Source organism: Protopterus annectens, chromosome 7.part0 (assembly GCF_019279795.1).
Source record: "Protopterus annectens isolate FY-2018-M chromosome 7.part0, PAN1.0, whole genome shotgun sequence".
Lineage (NCBI taxonomy): Eukaryota > Metazoa > Chordata > Ceratodontiformes > Protopteridae > Protopterus > Protopterus annectens.
The window spans coordinates 1,742,825,707-1,742,846,746 of NC_056739.1; the positions used below are offsets into that span (position 1 = coordinate 1,742,825,707).

The window sequence follows — 21,040 nt, forward strand, 5'->3', positions numbered from 1 at the left end:
GGTGAATCCTGGGGCTTTAAAAGGCCCCTAAGAATAAGCTTATTCTTATGCTCCTGCAAAACTCTTGGACTAAATGCATGGCAGATAGAACAAGAGTCCTGCAGGTGCACAGCGGCTAAACAATAGACGCAAGAAGTGTGCCCATCTGTCAGCGACATTTTCTGACAGCATGAGTCACACTTCTTGAACCCAGACACCTTGGATACTTTGGACATCCTGTAACAAAACATACAACAATAGCTACCAATCAAAAAACAGTGTAAGGAGAAAAAACACAGTACACTACAGACTAAAGCTAAAGTTTTTTTTTTTTTTTTTTTTTTAATAGGAAAGCCTCTAACTCAAACAGCTAGCCTATAAAGAAGATAGAAGGAAAGCCTCTAACTTAAATGGCTAACCTGACAGGAATAAGTAAGGGGGGAGGGGGAGAACTCTCTAAATTAAATGAGTTCTAAAGGGATGGGAAGGAAGCTACAAATGCACACTTAGCTAACACAACAAATATAAGACTAAAAACTAACAAAAACCCTTAGGAAAAGACTATTTCTAGTAAAAAAGTTCTATAAAGAAACTTATACGAGCCTGAGCCAGAAAAACAACACCTTGCAGCTGAAGCGGCAAACGAGATCTGGGTAGCTAGCATTAAGCATCATGGGATAAGGGGTAGCCTCGAGCCAGTAAACAGCTCTCGAGCTATAGAAGTAAGCCGAGTCGGAGCCGAGGATCAGCTCTGATCCCAACCAGCAAGAAAGAAGGCAAGATAGACAACTTAACATCATATATCTTAACACAAGTTTGGAGGAGGAGATCACAAGTATACTACAACTGTAACATATATCGCACTACTCTCCAGTAATGTGTGCCATAGATCGCAGTCATGTATGCAAGAGAACAACACCTGGGGAACAGGGTAGGCAAGAGAACAACACCTGGGGAACAGGGTAGGGTCTACATTAACCATAATGTCTACCACTCAAACAACTGCCAAGTCATGTGTAATGACATGGGAATCATGTGGTATGTGTGTGGTGGCAACCTTTGCAATTGGCATGACTTCCATATGTACCACATTCACCAACTGCACCAGATGTGTGCTATGGGGGATATCTTGAAGGCTCACTTAGGTGTACCTACATGCTGTGCACTAGACACATGGTGGATGAAATCCATTGTAAATACACATGCACGCACAGAGGAACACTGTAATGAGACACACAATCCAACCAGTAATGCCATACAGCATGTATTTCAGCTACTGCACTGACAGTGTCAGCGCCTACATACTTCTGGTCGAGGGCACCATTACAATCCACTGACATGTCCCTCAATGCTCAAAGTATGTGCTATGCTACCCAAGGTTATATAGTGGAAACAGCTTCAGCAGGATCATTAAGGGGAATCGGAACACATCCTCCCAACATTGCCAAGATCACCACAGCCACAGGCCAGTGATAACACAGAGGAGAAACCAACAGCAGGTGTGGTTGTAGGCAGACATAGCCATGCTCAGTAAGTCCTTGCATTGGTTATGAGACAAGCCATAGCACACTGACTCAACACTTAGCAGGCTAAAACCATCCTCCAACATCACTATATATCTATACTAGTGATTTATTAGAGATAACAGTTCTCAACCATAAGTAAAATCATACAACAGGCAGGGTGTCAGACATGTAGAGTAACAGACCAACACAGTCTTTGTTAGTGCCATGGCAGACACAGAGCTTTGCTCCCCCACCACCAAAAGAACAGTCAGTGCTTGTTTGTGTCATCAAAGCTGTTTTTCCTTAGTTGGCAGCTGCATATCATATTAGTCCAACATAATATCCTTTGACATTGTGAATGCAATGATATTGAATGGTGTACACACTGTATGTCCTAGACTATTGGACAGTTAACTGATGACTGACCAAGAAACACAGACATGTAAAATACTGCTGTATATTTTTAAGCAGACATCATAACAGTATGTGTTATCAGTTACTTTAGTACTGTTGTTCTTCTTCTTTTGGCTTTTTCCGATTAGGGGTCACCACAGCAGAACTCCGGTCCACTAATTATTGGCAGTAGATTTTTTACGGGTGCCGAGATGCCAGCTCGACGTTCAACCTTCAGCGAAGGCTCACCAATTCTATGCATGTCTTTCGAATGCCACTCGACCGCGGGGAGGACAGTGAAAAATGTCATGAAATGTACTGTAACTTGCAATATTTTCTTATCACTGTACATTATTTTCAATTTGATTGTGTGCTGACAATCACTCTCGACTGTACAGATTCGCACTGAATGTCCAGATTTTGGACTCGTATATATCTGGTCTGCATCTTATACTTTTGTGGTAGTCTGTCAAATCACTGGCAAATCACTGAGGACTGAGGTCAGGGACCAATGGCACACATCTGAGTTTCAGGCTTCATATTCATCAGAACAATCATGCTAATGCATAACATGTTATTCTGTCCACTTCCTAAGTATATACGAGCAATATTTAAAGAGTGTCCTTATATACAGACGTTTGTCCCCCCATTAATTGTGCCTTTGTCCAGATTCCCTGCTCGAAGAGGTTGAGAGTTATGGTGCTGAATGCCTATTGCTGCTTTCTACAAAGGTGTACGTGTGAAACACAGGGTTAAGGCACCCATTCTGTGTTTGACATGTGCATGGGATGGTGAAATGGATTGCAGAACAATGTGGGGATATTTTCCTTTGCAGTTGCATAGTCTAGTAGTGTATGTGAAACAATGATTTTATATTCTTGCTATTATCACTTGTTTTTATCTCAAAATTTGGAGTTTGTGCATTGTTGCGCAAATAGCATTAACTATGCACAGCTGGTTTGCACACACAGCAGCAGTGCACAAACAGTAAAAGTGGACCACCAATGTAGCAGATGGGAATGAGACATCTAAAAATAGACCTGGGATGCATTCACTTAATGTCAGTCTGCATACTGCAAACCCACTAAGCACTGTTGCATTGTGTGTAACAGTGAGAACTTCAGTATAAATATTAATGTAGTAGATCTTCATGTGACTCCTCCTGTGGCTACAGATGTTATGTGCTGGCCTGAAGTTCACATGATCCTGGGTTCTCATACAAGGATTGCAACTTGTATTTTACTAATGTGTCCTTGCATTACATTTGTAATGTAATTAAACATACACGTGCATTCTTTAATCCTTCTACAGGCAACAGTTGTGAGTGTAGAAGTACCATGTGTAAGGTCCATGGTTCTACTACAGCAGACATCTCTATTTTTTCAATGGTGTCCCACCTCACATTATAGTCACCCTGAGTTATAGCAGTTGCCTAGTACTTCTCATTTCCTAAGTCTTTATCTGATGAAATGACATGTTAATATTGTCATTTGTGTAATGATAACTACGTTAATGAACGTCTTCTTCTTCATCTTATTGTTTCTCATCGCACAAACATGGGCAGCATGTTTGCTTGATGCTAAGCCACTCACACTATGTTCAAATGTTGCAAAGTCCAATAGTGTGCATTCTAAGTATTTGCCATATGTAGAATTGGCGGGAAACATCATTATACATTGGTATTCATCTGCATTGGACATATCTGATGTTCAGGGAGAGGGTCTGTGATTTCACTGTCAAAGGTAGGGTGTTCAGGAGTCCAAAGTGTTTGTTGGACTCCTAGTGAATAATTATGGTCCCCGGCTGTTACAGGAGCACTGTCATGGATCAGATTACAAATCAAATGCATGGAATAGTGGAGCGATCTGTCCAGTGTTACCAGTATCCCCTACACTGGCGAACAGCGTAGGAATAACTACCGAGACCTCAAGGATGAGGAAGAGGGATACCCTCGATCATTGGATCGAGGAATGATGGCACCCCACAGATGTGCAAGTATAAACTTACAGGCACTACTTGTAGGAGGTAGGAGCTGGATATATTCAGTATTGGTGTTTCTAATGGTATTCTGTTGTGTTCTGATTTTCCCATAGCTGATGCTGACAAGACACTGAATTTACGGACCTATGTAGAAAAAATGAGAAGGATGAGAAATGCAAATGGCACGTATACTTCCAAACAATGCTGTTATTATAGCATTACATAACTAAATACAGCTTATTTTGGTAAGATTTTGTATCACATTGAGTGTGCATTTTTCCATTGTAAAGCAAAAGCATGCACTTATTAGTATGTTACTTAGAACAACAGTCCAGTATTACAGAGTAGACAGGGGTGGTCATTAATAAAATCACACATCCAAAGTAGGCAAAACTTGTTTAAGTTGACATAAATACTGTAATGTAAAATATGACCTATATACCATGGACAACAAAAGTATGTTGCAGATTATTATCATTATAACACTGAACCTGTATCTATAAAGTGTAAAAAGAAAAGAGTGCTTGCATTATGCTGTATTATAAAGGAAAAGTACAGTATTACAATAAACACTGCTTGTGGGTCCAAATAACACACTCCCCATATTTAAAAAAAAGAAGTTATGACTTACCATAACGTTCCATCTGTGCTGTCAATTTTCATCTATTCTTGACTTATGACTACTGTTCCGATCCTCAGAACCAATCCGGCTGATATTTAGCTTGCGTCAACCAAAAAATCTCTCAAGCTGCTAGTCTACCCACAATGCCCCTCCCTACATTACCTCAGATCACATTTGCAAGCATACAGAAGAAGACAGCCTAACTTAAGTCAGAAGCCATGTCCAAAGTGTATTCTAACAATGAAACCCAGGACAGGATGTCGTTCCACCAGAACTCTAAAGGAGGGGGCAGGTGAGGTGGGACGTAAGAATAGATGAACATCGACAACACAGATGGAACATTATGGTAAGTCATAACTTACCTGATGTTGTCAATATTAATCTATTATTGACTTGTGGGACAGAGTCCCCAGCTACCTTAGATCCTGTGTGGCCTTATGGAAAAACATTCCTGAGAACCATAGAACCAACGGAAGTTCTCCCCCTGGAGACCATATCCAATTTGTAATGAGTAGTAAAAGTATGTGGTGCAGCTGTACAGTTTTCAGACAGGGAAGCTTTAGAATGAAAAACAGCCGCAGTCGCCGTGCCTTCACCGGCATAGGGAGTCTTAGATTTTCTTTCGAGTAAATAAAGGAAATGCAATGCCTTAATCATCTAGACAGAGTAACCTTAGAAACAGATTTGCCCAAAGTTGTGCACACAAAGGACACAAATAATTGTTCTGATTGTCTAAATTGCTTTGTTCTAGCCAGATAAAAATGTAATTGCCTGTGCACATCCAGAAGGTGCAGGCAGTATTTGCCTTTATTAGAAAATTTTGGGAAAATACAGGCAAGTCTATAGACTGATATTGGTCTCTGAAATCACTTTAGGAAGGAAGGTCAAGTTTGGTCTGAGTGACACTTTGTCTTTATGGAAAACTAAATAAGGGGCTTTAGAACATAGAGCCTGTAATTCTGAGACTTGTTTCAACGAGGTGACAGCTATACGAAGTAATGTTTTCCAAGAAAGAAATTTTAAGTCACAGGTAGCTGCAGTTTCAAATGGAGGTAATGTAAGAGATTGCAATAAAATAGTCAAGTCCCATGGTGGTAGCGGATCCTTGAACAGGGGCTTTAAATGGATGGTGCTTTTAAGAAAAACCTTACAAAGCCTGTGGGAGATTAAAGGCTGGTCACTGATACCATTAGAGAAATTTAGCCGCTAAGATAACCTTGACTGTAGAAGCAGAAGCTACTTTACCAAAAATGGTAGCTAGAAACTGTAGAACTTTTTCTACTGATGTTGAAATGGGATCCAGACCATTATCAGAAGCCCAAATATAAAATCTTTTTCATTTACTACTGTAGAGATTCTGATGGATGGTTTATGGGATGCCAACAAAATGTGTACTACAGGAGATGGAATATCAATATGCCTGGCGACTAATGGAATTAGAGAAACCAAGCAGTTAGTTCGAAAGTGTGTAGACTGGGGTGCACTAGTCCCTGATGATGGGACAGAAGGTCTAGAACTAGGTCCAGAATCAATGGGCATTGATGTAGATGAGACCAGAGGATGAAAAACCATATCTGTCGAGGCCAGTAAGGTGCAATGAGGATCACTTTGCTTCTCAACCAAGCTGCTTTCTTGAGAAAAAGAGGGATCAGAAGGAAGGGGGGAAAGGCATAAAGGAGAACCGGGGGCCAATCATGGAGAAGATTGTCTCTGGGGGACTCCCCCTGAGGGGGAATTAGGGCAAAATAGCTTCTACACTTGTTGTTCAGGGGTGAAGCAAACAGGTTGCAGCAAGGCTGGCCCCAGCAAAGAAAGATCTTCTTCGCTATTCTGGAGTTTAGATACCAATCGTGCAGCATGAGGATGCATCTGCTTAGCTTGTCTGAAATCACATATGGACTCCCCGGGACGTGCACTGTTATCAGAAAGCTGATGGAGGTTATGGCTCATTGCCACAATTGAAGGGCTTCTCGACCTAGTGGATAGTCTGACTGGATAGCTACTGTCCTCTGAGGTAAGGCAGAATGAAATGCTAGCAATGCCAAAAGCACTGCCCTTAGCTCTAAAACACCGATATGTAGGTTGGTCATGGACAGCGACCAAGTGCCTTGGACTGTCTTCCTGAGATACTGCCCCCCCCACCCCATCAGGGAAGCATCTATGGTCACTATAGCCTTGGCCTGAGGGGGGACAAAGGGATGGCTTAGAAGAATCTCCTTGGACTGCATCCACCAGGTTAGGCAGTTTTTGCATTGGCCCGATATGAAAACTAGGTGATTCTTGGGGTGGGTTAGAACAGACCATTGGTTCGCAAGCAGCAATTGAAGAAGTCTCATATAAAACCTTGCCAGTGGAACTAACGTGATCACTGCTGCCATAAAGCCCAATGCTTGCAGAATTTGCCGGGCTGGAATTTTGTTTGAGCGAAGGAGAGGCTGAACCTGTGATTGTATTTTCTGCAACCTGTGGTGGGGAAGTGATGCTACACAAGACAGGGTGTTGAGACGAGCTCTGATGAATTTCATATCCTGAGAAGGGGTTAATTGAGACTTCGCCAGATTGACTGTGATGCCCAACTGCTGAGATAGTTCCAAAACGAAGTCCGTTGTTCATAGTAGTAGATGTCTAATGGAAGCGGTAAGGAACCAGTCATCTAGGTAAGGAAACAAATGGAATCCATGCAGCCTCAAATGTGCTGTGACCACTGCCATGCATTTTGTGAGTGCTCTGGGGGCTGTGGTGAGACCAAAGGGCAGAACTCTGAATTGGTAATGACTGGCTCCTAGCTGGAAGCAGAAAAACTTTATTGAGCATTTGTCCATCTTTATGTGGTAATACATGTCTTGAAAGTTGATAGAGCACATCCAATCATTTTCCTCTACAAAGGGAAGTACTGGTTGCACCGTGACCATCCGGAATTTTGACTGTTGGACAAATTTGTCCAAAATACTAAGATCCAAAATTGGTCTCCAGTCCCCTGTTTTCTTTGGCACTAAAAATAATTTTGAGCAAAATCCAGATTCTAATTGGTCTGGTGGGACTTCTTGGATGACTCTTTTTTTCTAGCAGCTTTTGTATTTCTAATGCTGCTTGATCCTTCTGACTGGATGGAACATTGGAGAGTCTTGCTTGGGTTCTCATGTAAAGAGTGAAGGAGATTAAATAACCCCTGGAATGATCCTTAGCACCCTGGCATTGGTAGTTATACATCATCAGGTGGCTGGGTTCAAGGAAAATCTTCCCCCGACTGCCTCCAGAGGCAAGCAATCGGGCCCCCTTTCAGGAGCGCTGGTAGGGTTATCAAGAGAAGGACTCCCTGGAACCCTGATTCTGCAGACCACCCCTGCCCTTGGGATGGCATATTCCACTGCAACTCCCCACTATGCCCCGAGGGGAGTCTGAACCACATGTGTCCTGGAAAGGCTTGGGACTTCTTGAACCACATCTTATCACTTCTTTGATTCCTGGAATTGGATCAATGAGGAGTGGAAAAACATATGCCCACAGCAGCTAGAGTCTTTCCATCCTTTTCATACCTGGAGAGAGGTTCCTTTACTTTGGGTCCAAACAAAGAGGATCCATCAAAGGGAACACTGATGAAGGTAGATTTGAACGGTTCAGCAAACTCACACAGGTGCATCCAAGCATGTTGTCGAAGAGCAACACCTGAACCTGCTGACCTGGTCACCCCTTTGGCTGCATGCACAATTAGCCTCATGGACAAATTCAAAATAGACTCCAAGGTAGCTAACCGGGAGGCCACTTTTTCTTGGAACATCTCAGCCACTGCTCCCGCCATGGTATCTGACAGCTCCTTGATTAGATCCCTCTGAAGTCTAGTAAAGTGCACCAAAAAGTTCAAGGACCTGAGTGAGAAGGGTGATGATGCACAGACCCACTTCCCAAATCTGTGCATCACCCTGGACTCTCAGTTAGGGGGATGTACAGTAGAACTCTCCTCAGCTAGTTCTTTCTTGGTGGCAGCCGCTACCACCATGTCATCAACTATTAAGACCTTTGGCCAATGTGGATGGTCCTCAGGAGTGTTAGGTATCTTGTCAGATCTCCGAGAGACAGGTTCTACAGAGTCAGGAGCCTTCCAAGCCCACTCAATGATCAATTTAATTAGGTCACCAGTGGGCAGGCTCACCCAGGAGGTAGACGGGCAAGCACTAAAGGCCTGCAAGTACACGGATTCCTCAGAGGAAGGGTATTTAGGCTTCAAATCATCTCTCTGTTTTGGGATCTTAAGAATGTCTCCAAAGGAGATGCCTTCTTGGAGTGACAGTGGGGGAACCCTCCTCCTCACTGAAATCCATGTCCTCTGTGATAGATTGCTCAGGAGAATCAAGGTGTTTCCTCTTACACAATCTCTTCAGAGAAGGCTCTTCAGTGGGAGCATCTAAATAGGACTTGTTAGAGGGTACGCCTTTAGTAGTTAAGTCTTGTGACTTTGGAGCTCGCTGTCCAGGGATCAAGGTTGGTGGAAGAACCGATAAACCTGGGGTCACAGGGAGAGCCACCTGAGATGAGGCAGTGGCCAAGGCTCTTTTCATGGCTTGAAAGGCAGGACCCCCTGAGGAGGGATGGGAGCCCAGAACCGAGACAGACAAACTTGGAACCGGGGTCACACCCCACCCCGAGAGACCCACCTGATAAACAGGAACCAAGGACAGGTCCTCTGTCAGTGCAGCCCAAAGAGGCAAGGCCAGCTCCATAGAAAAACTCAGAACCGATTTGAATCCCTTGGGCCTGATGCAAAGACATGGTCCCGGGGACCCATTGGTCCCGAAGGCACTAAAGGTGTCAGAGCTAGACTTGGTGTCGAAGACAAAAAGGTTGTCTGTGCCAAAGCCATTGGAAACTTTGAAATTGGATTCGAGAATTCTAAGGCCTGTGAAGAGGTCAGAGGAGGAGAATAAGAAGGGGTCATGGGGGAGAAACCCTCTGCACCAGAAGGGAGAGAGGGCTGAGGATATGATGGAAGACCCTTGGCTGTCAGGATCACCTTACAATATCAACTTCATAGGGACTTCTGATGGAATGAATGGACAACCCAGGAGGAGGTTTGGGGCTCTTTAGGAAAAGGATAGGGAGTTGTGCAATGAAGGGGTCCATGGAGGGGGGAATAAGTGGTCCTGGGCTGAGTGGAAATATCAGTCTACAGCCCCGTCTGCTGGACTGTGGGAGATATAGGTGCCAGCACAGTGGTAGTAACAATTGGGACCATTGTTGGAACTATGGCCAAGGTAGGAACGGTAAGAACCAAAGATTGAATTGATGCCATGGTCAGTGTTGAAGGCACCAGAATGGTTATCGGTGCCAAAAATTCAGACCGGTCCAAAACCTTCGGAACTTTAGGTTTTGGTTCCGAAGAGGAACTTGCAGATGCATGCTTATGCTTCTTAACAGTCAGTGCCAAAGGAGATGTCAGCACTGAACAGGAAGATTTAGATCCTGTGGCCAGAGGAGACTGGTCAGCCTTGTACAACGCTTCCTCGAATGGGGCTTTAAGGAGCCCTTTGAGAATTAGTTTATTTTTTTCTCTCTCCCAGAGTTCTTTTGCTGAAATCCTGGCAGATTGTACAGTCAACACATAAGTGAGGCATACCCAAACAATACACACAACAGCCATGATTATTTGAGTTTGGGATTTTTCTGCCTCACTCTGTACATTGCCTGATCAAGCCGTGGTGGTGCAGCAGTAGTGTTGTTGCCTCACAGCAAGAGGTTCTCCCGTTCGATTCTCGGCTGGAGCACCTTCTGTGTGGAGTCTGCATGTCCTCTCCGTGGTCGAGTGGTGTTCGAAAGACATGTGTAGAATGGGTGTGCCTTCGTTGAAGGTTGGGCGTCGAGCTGGCACCTCGGCACCCATACAAAATCTACTGCCAATCATTAGCGGACCGGAGTTCCGCTGTGGTGACCCCTAACTGGGAAAAGCCAAAAGAAGAAGAACAACAACTCTGTACATTGCCCAAAGCCTGCAGTGGAGCTTTTAGATTTTTCTGCCATTGCCCTAAATACAAAAAGCAGGAGAGGCAGAGTAAAAAAAAGGAAAGAATGAGAAAAGAGCAGAAACCCAGTCACACCATAAAGAAGAAATTAACAGCGATGGTAGAAAGATTACCTAATGGTAAAAAAGGGGGGGGGGACCACCAATGATGGTAGTGGAAAAATTACCAACGGTAAAGGGAACAAACACACTCACACTGCGGGCAGACCAAAGATTTTCAAAAATTAGAGAATAAAATTAGTGAACTAGTTACGAAAGAGTAAATATAACGTTTTTACTTAGTTATCAGACAGGAGTCAGCTGACGCGTCTTGTCGTAAGAGTGGCAAATGAGATCTGAGGTAATATAGAGAGTGGCATTGTAGGTAGACTAGCAGCTCGAGAGATTTTTTGGCTGACGTGAGCTATATATTGGCTGGTTCGGTTCTGAGGATCAGAACCATACCAACAAGTGAAGAATAGATACAGTACTGTTACGTATTCATATTGATGGCATTAGAAGTGCAGACCTCTGTAGCTATGGCTTGTATAGCCTGCTATCAAATCTAATCAGTGTACATGGAACATGCATATCTGCAATATACTGCCCCCAAGAATGACTGTTGGATATGAGATGATCTGCACTTTAGTGTGTCTATGTTATCAACAGGGTAGTATTCAGAGTAGTAAAGTTAGTTATTAGCATTTTGTATTATTGTACGTAAAATATATCAGAATATTGCACTTTGTCTATTCAGAATCTTCAGAAATCTTTATCTGTTTAAAAAACTTTCAGAATCTGTAGTGCTTGCTGTCTTAGGCTATTTTGTCTCACCCTCCCTCCCTGTTGGTGTCTTGCTCTTATACTTGGTGGCTTTGCAGTTGCCCACCCCTACTGTGACACACCTCCCAGTCTAGTGTCATTAGCTCATTCTTCTTAATACAGAGAGAACATTTGATAAGGCCTTCTGTTCCTCCTTTTTCCCTTTTCAAAAAGTAAAACAAAACTTTTTTTTTTCTTTTTCGCCTGAACCTTCTTGTGTTCTGACTGTCCTTCTCAAACATATTGGAAATATACAGTATATTTCAGAGCATTTGTTATAACTGTATCTGCTATAACTGATTTAAGTATTTTTTTCTGGCTTTTTGAATATTTACTGCTTAGCGACTGCATCTTAGCCTGTTTATACAGCTCTGCATTCTATTTAAACTGTTTTGTGTTGATTAACTGTTTTGCACTCTTAAAAAGTTATTTGTTGCTTAATTTTACCTGTAGGCTAACACACTCAAGTGTGCTAGCCACTTAAAAGCATTTATAGCATTTACTGTCTGTTAAAAAAAAAAATCTCTTGTTTTCCCACCCTACTGAACTAGAGTAGTCCAGTTTCAGAGTTGCTGATCCCTGGGCTTTGTTTTTAGTTCCTGTTACTGATCCATTGCCTTATTAGGAAGGAGGGAAGTTTCTTTGCTTACCAGTGGGAGTGGGAAGCACTGAGCAGCCTTTTTGTCCGAATTGGTGAAGTTTCAGCCAGAAACTAGTAGTCTATTGGTCGTTTTGGGCCAATTCCTAGCTCCTTTCAGCCCCCTGCTATAAAACACGCTAAACACGCGTTTTCCAGCTTGTACCAACTCTGCACAGATCCTCGTGGTGGCCTGCAGAGTGATCCAAGCAGCAGAGAGCTAAGAGTGACTTTCTACCAGATATAAGTATTTTTGTGGCTTTCCCACTGTTATTAAGCTAGCGACTGCATTTCGCCTGTTTTACTGCTACTTTAAGTGATTTCTGCATTTTACACTGTTTATTGCACTTTAAGTTACTAATTGTTGCAAATTGTTTCTGTAGGCTACACACTAAAGTGCGCTAGCCGATTTACAGCATTTATAGCATTTACTGTCTGTTTTTTTCCTTATCTCTGTAATAAAACAAAAAAACTCTTGTTTTCCCACTTTACTGAACTAGAGTAGTCCAGTTTCAGAGTTGCTGATCCCTGGGCTTTATTTTTAGTTCCTGTTACTGATCCATTGCCTTATTAGGAAGGAGGAAGTTTCTTTGCTTACCAGTGGGAGTGGGAAGCACTGAGCGGCCTTTTTGTCCGATTTGGTGAAGTTTCAGCCAGAAACTAGTAGTCCATTGGTCGTTTTGGGCCAATTCCTAGCTCCCTTCAGCCTCCTGCTATAAAACACGCTAAACTGTACTGCTGATCTAACCAGCATATCCTATAACTGAAAAGTTCATCTCTACTTGATTCCCAAGTAGACTATTCTCTATCTGTAAAGCCTAGCACTTACTCCTACAGTACTTGCACCTTGATAAAGCACTCTTATTATAGATAGTACCCCACCAGCCTAAAACCCACTTCCCGAGTCCTTTGAAAGTTCTTTATCTACTACTTCTAGTATGTCGAGGGATCAGTTGCTAGTGTCCTCTCCAGCTCAACTGGTGAACCTGGGAATATTGAGGCAATGTTACAATTGCCTCATGTACACAGACGATCCTCTCCTTCTCCCACAAAACACAAATACATGCGAGAGATGCAACTATACGGCCAAACTGGAGGCTGAGCTCTCTCAACATAGGACTGGCAAGACCAGACAGGAGGAGAAGGTAACCACACACAATACATACCCAGTCACACATGGTACCATCACAACTTCAAATCATACACATACTCACACAAAGACATACTCAGAGGCTCTGATCAAAATTTACCAAAACAGCAGAGGCCACCAAAGCAGACACCCAAACAACTACCACCTCACGACCCAACACATGCAGCACATAGACCACACAGTCAGAGTGTCAAACAGTCACAGCCCTTAAGGCCAAACAAAATGCCAGACACACTTGTCATTGGTGATTCCATAGTCAGACACACTGACGTCCCGCTCACCAGACTGAGTAAGGAGAAGGTCACAGTAAGCTGCCTGTCGGGCGCTAGAATCCGCCACATAACGCAAGCACTCAGGTCTCTCAACAGCAGGTACAAGTGCGACTCAGTCATTGTCCACGCTGGTGTCAACGACCTGAGACATACCTCCTTGGACTACATGAAAAGGGACATCAAGGAGCTCTCTGATTATGTAGCCCAGGCAGGTATGACCCTGACCTTGAGCAGTATCCTACCTTCACCTAGAATGATGCCACAATACAGTGATAAGATGATCAGCTTTAATAATTGGCTTAAATTCTGGTGTCATTCAAAGGGGATCCAATGTCTGTCTGCCTGGGATGACATGCTGGACAAGCCACGCTGCTTCGCAAGGAATGGCTTGCACCTGTCACCCCTGGGCTTCCGGATATTGGCAAAGGCTCTTGCCACCCCCATAGTGCCTTTTTAGGCAAGGCTCAAATTCTAAACCTACCACCCTAGAACACCAAAAAGGAAAAACTAAGGGTAATGCTGCTCAATGCCAGAAGTCTCAATCTCAAGATGCACTCGAGGCCCTTCTCAATATGGAGAACATCGATGTCTGTGCTGTGACAGAAACCTGGTTCAAGGCTCCTGAGAGCACCCCAGCACTAACAGGTTTCACCTCATATCATGCGTTCCGGCCCCAAAATCCGGACAACACCAAGAAAGGAGGGGTGTCCATATTCATAAAGGACACCCACACCTCAAGGTTGGTGGCAACGCACGATGCATCGGAGACCATCCAGGTGCAATTAACCATAGGCAAGACTGCTCTGCAATTTGTAGCATGTTACAGGCCACCCTCTCAAACTCAGGAACCTCACATGGCCTTCCTGAAAACATTGGAGGGATAAATGTATCTCCAAACACCATCATACTAGGTGACTTCAACTACCCTAATATAGACTGGGAACACTACTCAAGCCCGAACACTCTAACCCAAAGATTCCTGGAGTTCATAAACTCAAATGCCATGGAACAACTAGTCACCATCCCCACAAGAGGTGAAAACATACTTGATCTCATCATCACGAACATGGGATCAAAATGTTCAACACCGAAGTATACCCTCACTGGTGAGATCAGATCATAAACTAATCTCGCTGGAGGTCCTCATCCCGCCCCACCTGAAACAAAAAGACCACAGTGAAAAACTTCTCAAAAGCCGATTTCACACTTCTAAAACTAGTGTGGTCTCCTTTAAGGCCCCTGAGCCAGTGGTAAACATTACTCAAACCGCTGAATCACTTACAAATGCCTTCTACCAGCGCCTACAGGACTGCATGGATCAGGCAATCCCAAACAAAACTAAGACTCTCTGTACCAAAGGCAAGCGTCCAGTCTGGTGGACCCCAGCCATAAACAAGCTCTACAACAAAAGGAGGAAGCTACTACAAGATAGAGCAAAATCCTTGAAAGGTAAGACACCTTTGATCATTATAAGTAAAAACTAAGAGCTCTCATAAAATCATCCAAGGCAAATTTTGAGAGAAAAATCGCCAAGGACTCTAAAGACAATCATAAGGCCTTCTTTAGCTATGTTAGAAACCTAGGAGGAAACTCCCAGATATGCTCAGAATTAGTTCAAAATGATGTGAAAATTACTGAACCTACACACATTGCTAACATACTGGCTGACAGGTTCAGTGCAAACTTCTCCCCCAAAAGGAGAGATATCTATTCCAGAGGATTGTAGCCCCCAAACATCTCCAACGCCCAGGTGAGAACTGCCCTCACTAAGGAAAAAACACAGCATCCATGGGACCGGATGGTGTCCCAGGCTGTGTGCTTCATGAACTCAACGAGGAATTAAACCCACAGTTAGGACAGCTGTTTAATCTTAGCCTCACCTCAGGATCGTACCCAAGGAGTGGCGCACGGCGACTGTGGTCCCACTTCATAAGGGTGGTGCCTCCACAGACCCTGGAAATTACCGCCCCATTAGCTTGACAAGCCTTATCTGCAAAGCCATGGAGAGGATCATAATGGAACTCATAAATAAAGACATAGGGAACTTGCAGACTTTGGATCCAACCCAGTTTGGCTTTGTCAAAGGCAGATCCTGCCTCTTAAACATGGTTGACTTTTTCGAGACAGTCACCAAGGCCATTGATGAGAGAAAGGATGTCCATACAGCCTACCTCGACCTGGCAAAGGCCTTGACACAATACCCCACTCAGGTATCATCGAAAAACTCATCAGCTTGAATGTAAACCCATACATCACAAGATGGGTTGCAAACTGGCTAAGCGACAGAACCCACAGGGTCAGAGTTGCTGGAGCCATGTCAGACTCAAAGCCTGTCACAAGTGGTGTCCCACAGGGCTCAGTCCTGGGTCCACTCTTGTTCGCATCTACTTTTCTGAAGTACAAGCAAACACAGGAGGGTTATGGCTGACAAAGTTTGCAGATGACTGCAAACTGGGCCATAGTCGAAAACACATCTGACACAGATATCCTCCAGAAGGGCCTCACAGAAACGGATAACTGGTGCCAGAGCCATGGCCTGAAGTTAAACGCCAAAAATGCATAGTCATACCCTTCGGGAAAAACAAGGTTACCCCTAGCTACCATATAGATGGCAATCCACTGAGCACAGAAAAGTCATCAGGGATCTGGGGACCCAAGTTGACAGTAGCCTTTCGCTTGACACTCATGTTGCTAAAGTAGTTAGGAAAACCTTCTATATCGCCCACCTGATCATGAAGGGATTCACATCTAGATCAAGGGAGGTCATCGTCCCCTGTACTCATCACTCATTAGACCTATGATTGAGTACAATGCCCGTTCGAATGTATCTGACCAGACACCTGATGCAGCTTGAAAGGCCCCAAAAGTTCCTCACCAAAAGGATAAAGGGTCTCAAAATATGTCTTATGCTGCCCGACTGAAAGAACTCCAGCTCTATTCAGTCTCATACCGCTTGCTCAGAGGTGACCTGTGCCTGACATATAAGGCCATGTCAAACCCAGATTTGATGAATATGCTTCACCTCAAAAATCTAGATCCCTCAGAACCACAAGGGCGGAGACTTAAACCTTGACACGGTTATAAATAGAACGTGCTGGAGGGACAGATTCATCACCCAGAGACTCCCTATGCTGTGGAACAAAATCCCGGTACATGTGAGGCAGAGCACCTCGCTGGCCTTGTTCAAGAGGAATCTTGACCAATGGATGGGAGATCGCAGATATACCCCAGGGATTACGTCAGTGTCACTGCTTGACAGAGGCACAGAAAAATGATAGGCATAGTTTTTATTCAAACTAAAGGGGTGGCGAAAGCCACATAACTATGGGCTAGGCTTATAAATGCCCTTGGGCAGATAGCCTAGTATGAACCTATGAACCTATGAACCTATTATTTGTAGATATTTGTGTATATTACCTGTGTGGTTACTAATGTTTTTTCTCTCACCCCACCCCTTCTCTCTGTTTTTTATATTATTCATATTTGTTATTATTTGTATTATATAATGTATATAATCATATCTTTCAATATTATAATTCTTCTTTCATTACCTATGGTTTGTTTATTATGTATAATTTTATCTTGTTTTACTGTTAAATACCTTTTCATTTCATATTATTTTTCATTCTGTTTGTAATTCTATTATTTATTATTTTTTATTGCTTTATTATAATATACTTACATTTTATTTAATGTTATTATGTTCATTATTTTGTATTATGCTTTATTTTGTTATGGATTTTCCACTATATTTATGTTATTACTACAGCACGGTAGGATAGGCTGGTTCCCAGTGGTCTGCCTACACTCCCTCCACTGGCTAAGGTACCAAGGCCCAGCACTTCTGGGCTGCAGCCTGGTGGCACCCCTCCTGCTGCACCTGCCCTACCTGGACCCTCAGGTAGTTCTGCCCCAGAGGATAGACCTGAGGATCCCTTTGGGATCAGAGGCAGAGGGGTGATTTTGTCACCTGAGGTGAACTGTCAGGTCTGGTGTGTAAGATTGCGCACCAGACAATTGGTGTACGCCTATGCCAGGTGGAGACACTGTTCTCCATTGTCATCCTGAATAATAACAGGACACACAGACATCAGCCACTGTGGCCATTGGTGCAGTGAGGTGGCAGTGATGAGTCTAGTGTGTGAGGACTCAATGCTCAATGTCACCAAACATGACTCGCATAGGTCCGTGATCCCCACTCCCCCACCCCACCCAGGATGTTCTCCGCCCTCTTGGGTCCTTCACCAACCCTATCTCTTGTCTTGTATGTCTTGTCTGTCTTCAAATGCTTCCTTACCTTCCCAACTTGCCTGCCCCAGACTTGCTTATGTCCCTTCTCCAACATTTCACTCTCTCCTTACAAAAAAAAAGGGGGGGGGCACTTGTCCCCCCCAAAAAAATCATCCCATACACAGCTCTCCATTTCACACGTGTCTACTTGACACAATTTTAATTTGGTCCAAATGGCTTCACAACGCAATTATGTTGTTTTCAACCCTCTCTGTTGTGGTGACAGTCCAAATTCAGCTAATAAACTGTACATGTGCCCATTTGTTACTGTTGAATAAATGGATAGCTATGATTCTTCCCTACACCCTTCCTGTTCATTTCTGCCTTTCTTTCACTTTGTTTTTCCCCCTGCTTGCTTCCTATTTCACCACTTTCCTAGCTTTCCCCATTTCTTTTCTTTAAAGGATCATTAGGCAATGGTGCATGATGCACAGCATTGAGCTGCATTATTAATTTTGATTGGATAATAGCACCATATAGCAACACAAATTTCATCATTACTGCATTGTGTGCATACACACCTGATGACACAGATTCATAAATATAATGTTTTATAATGCTAATGTACACATACAAGTATTTGGAATGATAGATACACCTGTATTTGAGCCCAGTACTATCTGAACCAAAAGAATAGGCCAGCAGCGCATTTAACAGCTAGTGCCACAGAATCAATTGAGTAGCAGGTGTATTTTACACATTGTATAGATAATTGCACAATAAAGTGCTGTTGAATACACCTGCTACTTAAGTAAACCGATGACTAGTATTGAAATACCTGTTATTCTATTGTGGTTCTAATTTTGTAAGAGCAATATTTATAACATGTTGCTTTAGTGAAAACCCTTTGTCCCCCATTGTGTATGGCTTTGTCCAGATATTTTGCTCTACCAAGCAGACCGGTATGTTCCTTATATTTATTTAATATTTAATATCAGCCTTGCTGGCATGATGCACAGCAATGCACAAACATATATTTGGAATATATGACAATTGCTACTGAATGTTTAAAGACATCTGCTAATTAACTGACTGTGGCTGGATGGGTTAATGCATTGTTAATGAAGTCAGATGGTAGTGAGTTCGAAGTACAGCGTCAACATAAATTTTACAAGTGTGTATGATACTTTCACATACTTTCACTGTTCCTACTTCCACTTAGCATTGCTTAGCAATGGTGGGCAATGCACACCATTTCATAATGATTCCTTAAAGAAAAGAAAAGGGGGAGATAAGAAAGTGGTGAAATGAGGAGCAAGCAGGGGAAAAACAAGTGAAATGAAGGCAGGAATGTGCAGGAAGGGTGTAGGGAAGAACCATAGCTATCTATTTCTTCAAAAGTAACAACTGGGCACATGTACAGTTTATTAGCTGAATTTGGACTGTCACCACCACAGAGAGGAGTGGCAACAACATAATAGGATTGTGGAGCCAATTGGACTGAATTAAATGTGTCAAGTAGACATGCATGAAATGGACAGCTATGTATGGGATGAATTTTCTGGGGAGGACAGGTGCCTTTTTTTTTTTTTTTTTAATAAGGAGAGAGTCGAATGTTGGGGAGGGGACATAGGCAAGTCTGGGGTAGGCAAGTTGGGAAAGTGAGGAAACATTTGCTGACAGACAAGACATTCATGACAAGAACCAGGATAAATGAAGGACACAAGAGGGGGTTGAACACCTTGGATGGGGTGAGGGTGGGGAGTTCAAGGTCCCATGAATGTCAGCACGGTAACAGTGTGACTCAAGTCCTCACCCAGTGGACTGTTAGCATTGTCCCATCATTGTGCCACTGGCTTCAGTGGCTGACATCTGCGGCTAAGGCCGGTCTGCTGTACCAGGATGGAAAGCAGGCTCTCCATCCAGTGTAGCCATGTGCCCATGGTCTGGTGCACAATCCTACACACCACAGCTGGCAACTTCACATGGGTGATATACTGCTGCCAGAGGGGACTACAGGCCTGGCCCCTGAGGCAGAAGTACCTGAAGGTCCAGGTGGGGCAGGAGGCAGCAAGGGGGGTGCCGCAGGCTGCACCCCAGAAGTGTTGGGCATCGGTGCTTCAGCCAGTGGAGTGAGTGTGGGAGGATCATGGGGTATTGGCCTACCCTGCTGAGCTATAGTAATAACATAAATAAAATTCAAACCAAACAGTAAATAAAAACATAAATCAAATTAAATGAAATTTATAAAACATAACAAAACAGTTATAAAGCAGTATAGAAAGTTTCAAATAATATAAATACAAATACAATTATAAATCATAAAAATAAAAAAATGTATTTCAAAACCAAGAATTATGAAATTATACATAATAAACAAAAGATAAGATGTAAAAGAAATTAATATAATAAATAAAGCCAGGAACTGAGCGACAGTGAGGAAGTCGAACGAAGCAAAAATTAATTAAAATCTCCACTTTTAATACAAAAATATAAGACAGGATAAGCGCTTTCGCAAGTAGCTTCATCAGATCCATACAAAAATCCAAGTGTTAATTGCATGCTTATATACCTGCAGATGATGACTCATACTCATGGTTAATTAGCAAACAAGGTACTGCCCATCATTTTTAAGATATAGATGATGTTTAAAATGATAGATAAAAATGAATATATAAAAGTTTCATAAAATGCATTGCTGAAAGATTAATAATGGCTAGGCATCAAATTACAAACATATTGATCAGAATATTGTGACTAACTGAATTATATTAAGAAACACAAAACTATGTTCAATTAAAAAGTAAATACATCTGTATATAATCAGTGTATAACAATTCATTTGACATTTCTACGTTGTTTTAGTTTTGTTCTTATAGAGGCTCTCTCATTCAGGCCAAAACCTTTGTCAGCCCTTAAAGAAATAATCCATTGCATTTCCTTACTTTCTGTGTAGGTTCTGATATCACCTCCCCTTACATTAGGAGAAATAACTTCTAGCACCTTAAATAGAAAATAATGTTCATTGTTTAATGTAATATGTTTGGCTAGAGCATTGTGCAATGTACCTCTCTTCATATGATAGATATGCTCCCTCATCCTATCTCTTCAGGGGCGATTAGTCTTGCCTACGTAGAATGACGGGCAGGACTGACAAGTAGCCAAATAAACCACATCTGATGTCATACAGTTTGCATCTGCATGTATCATAAATACTTTCTGTAAGTCTGATTGAAAAAACTGAGTGTTACTGTCAATAAAAGGGCAAAAATTACAATGCCCACATGGCTTCGTACAACCACCCTTATTATCACTTTTTATAGTTTTAGGGTAACAAAGTATCCTTTTTAAATTATGTTTATTCCTATAAAGGAAAGTGGGTGTCTCACCCACGATCCGTTTTAAATCACTGTCAACATGTAAGATACCCCAATGCCTATTAATAACTTCTTTGATTT

At 42.7% G+C, this 21,040-nt stretch overlaps 1 protein-coding gene across 1 annotated transcript in view; it reads right to left on the minus strand.

Moving 5' to 3' along the window:
- Positions 1-21,040, minus strand: part of LOC122807215 (tubulin polyglutamylase TTLL13-like) — a 2,572,017-nt gene that overhangs the window by 1,075,318 nt on the left and 1,475,659 nt on the right. The gene's annotated exons all lie outside the window — the stretch shown is intronic.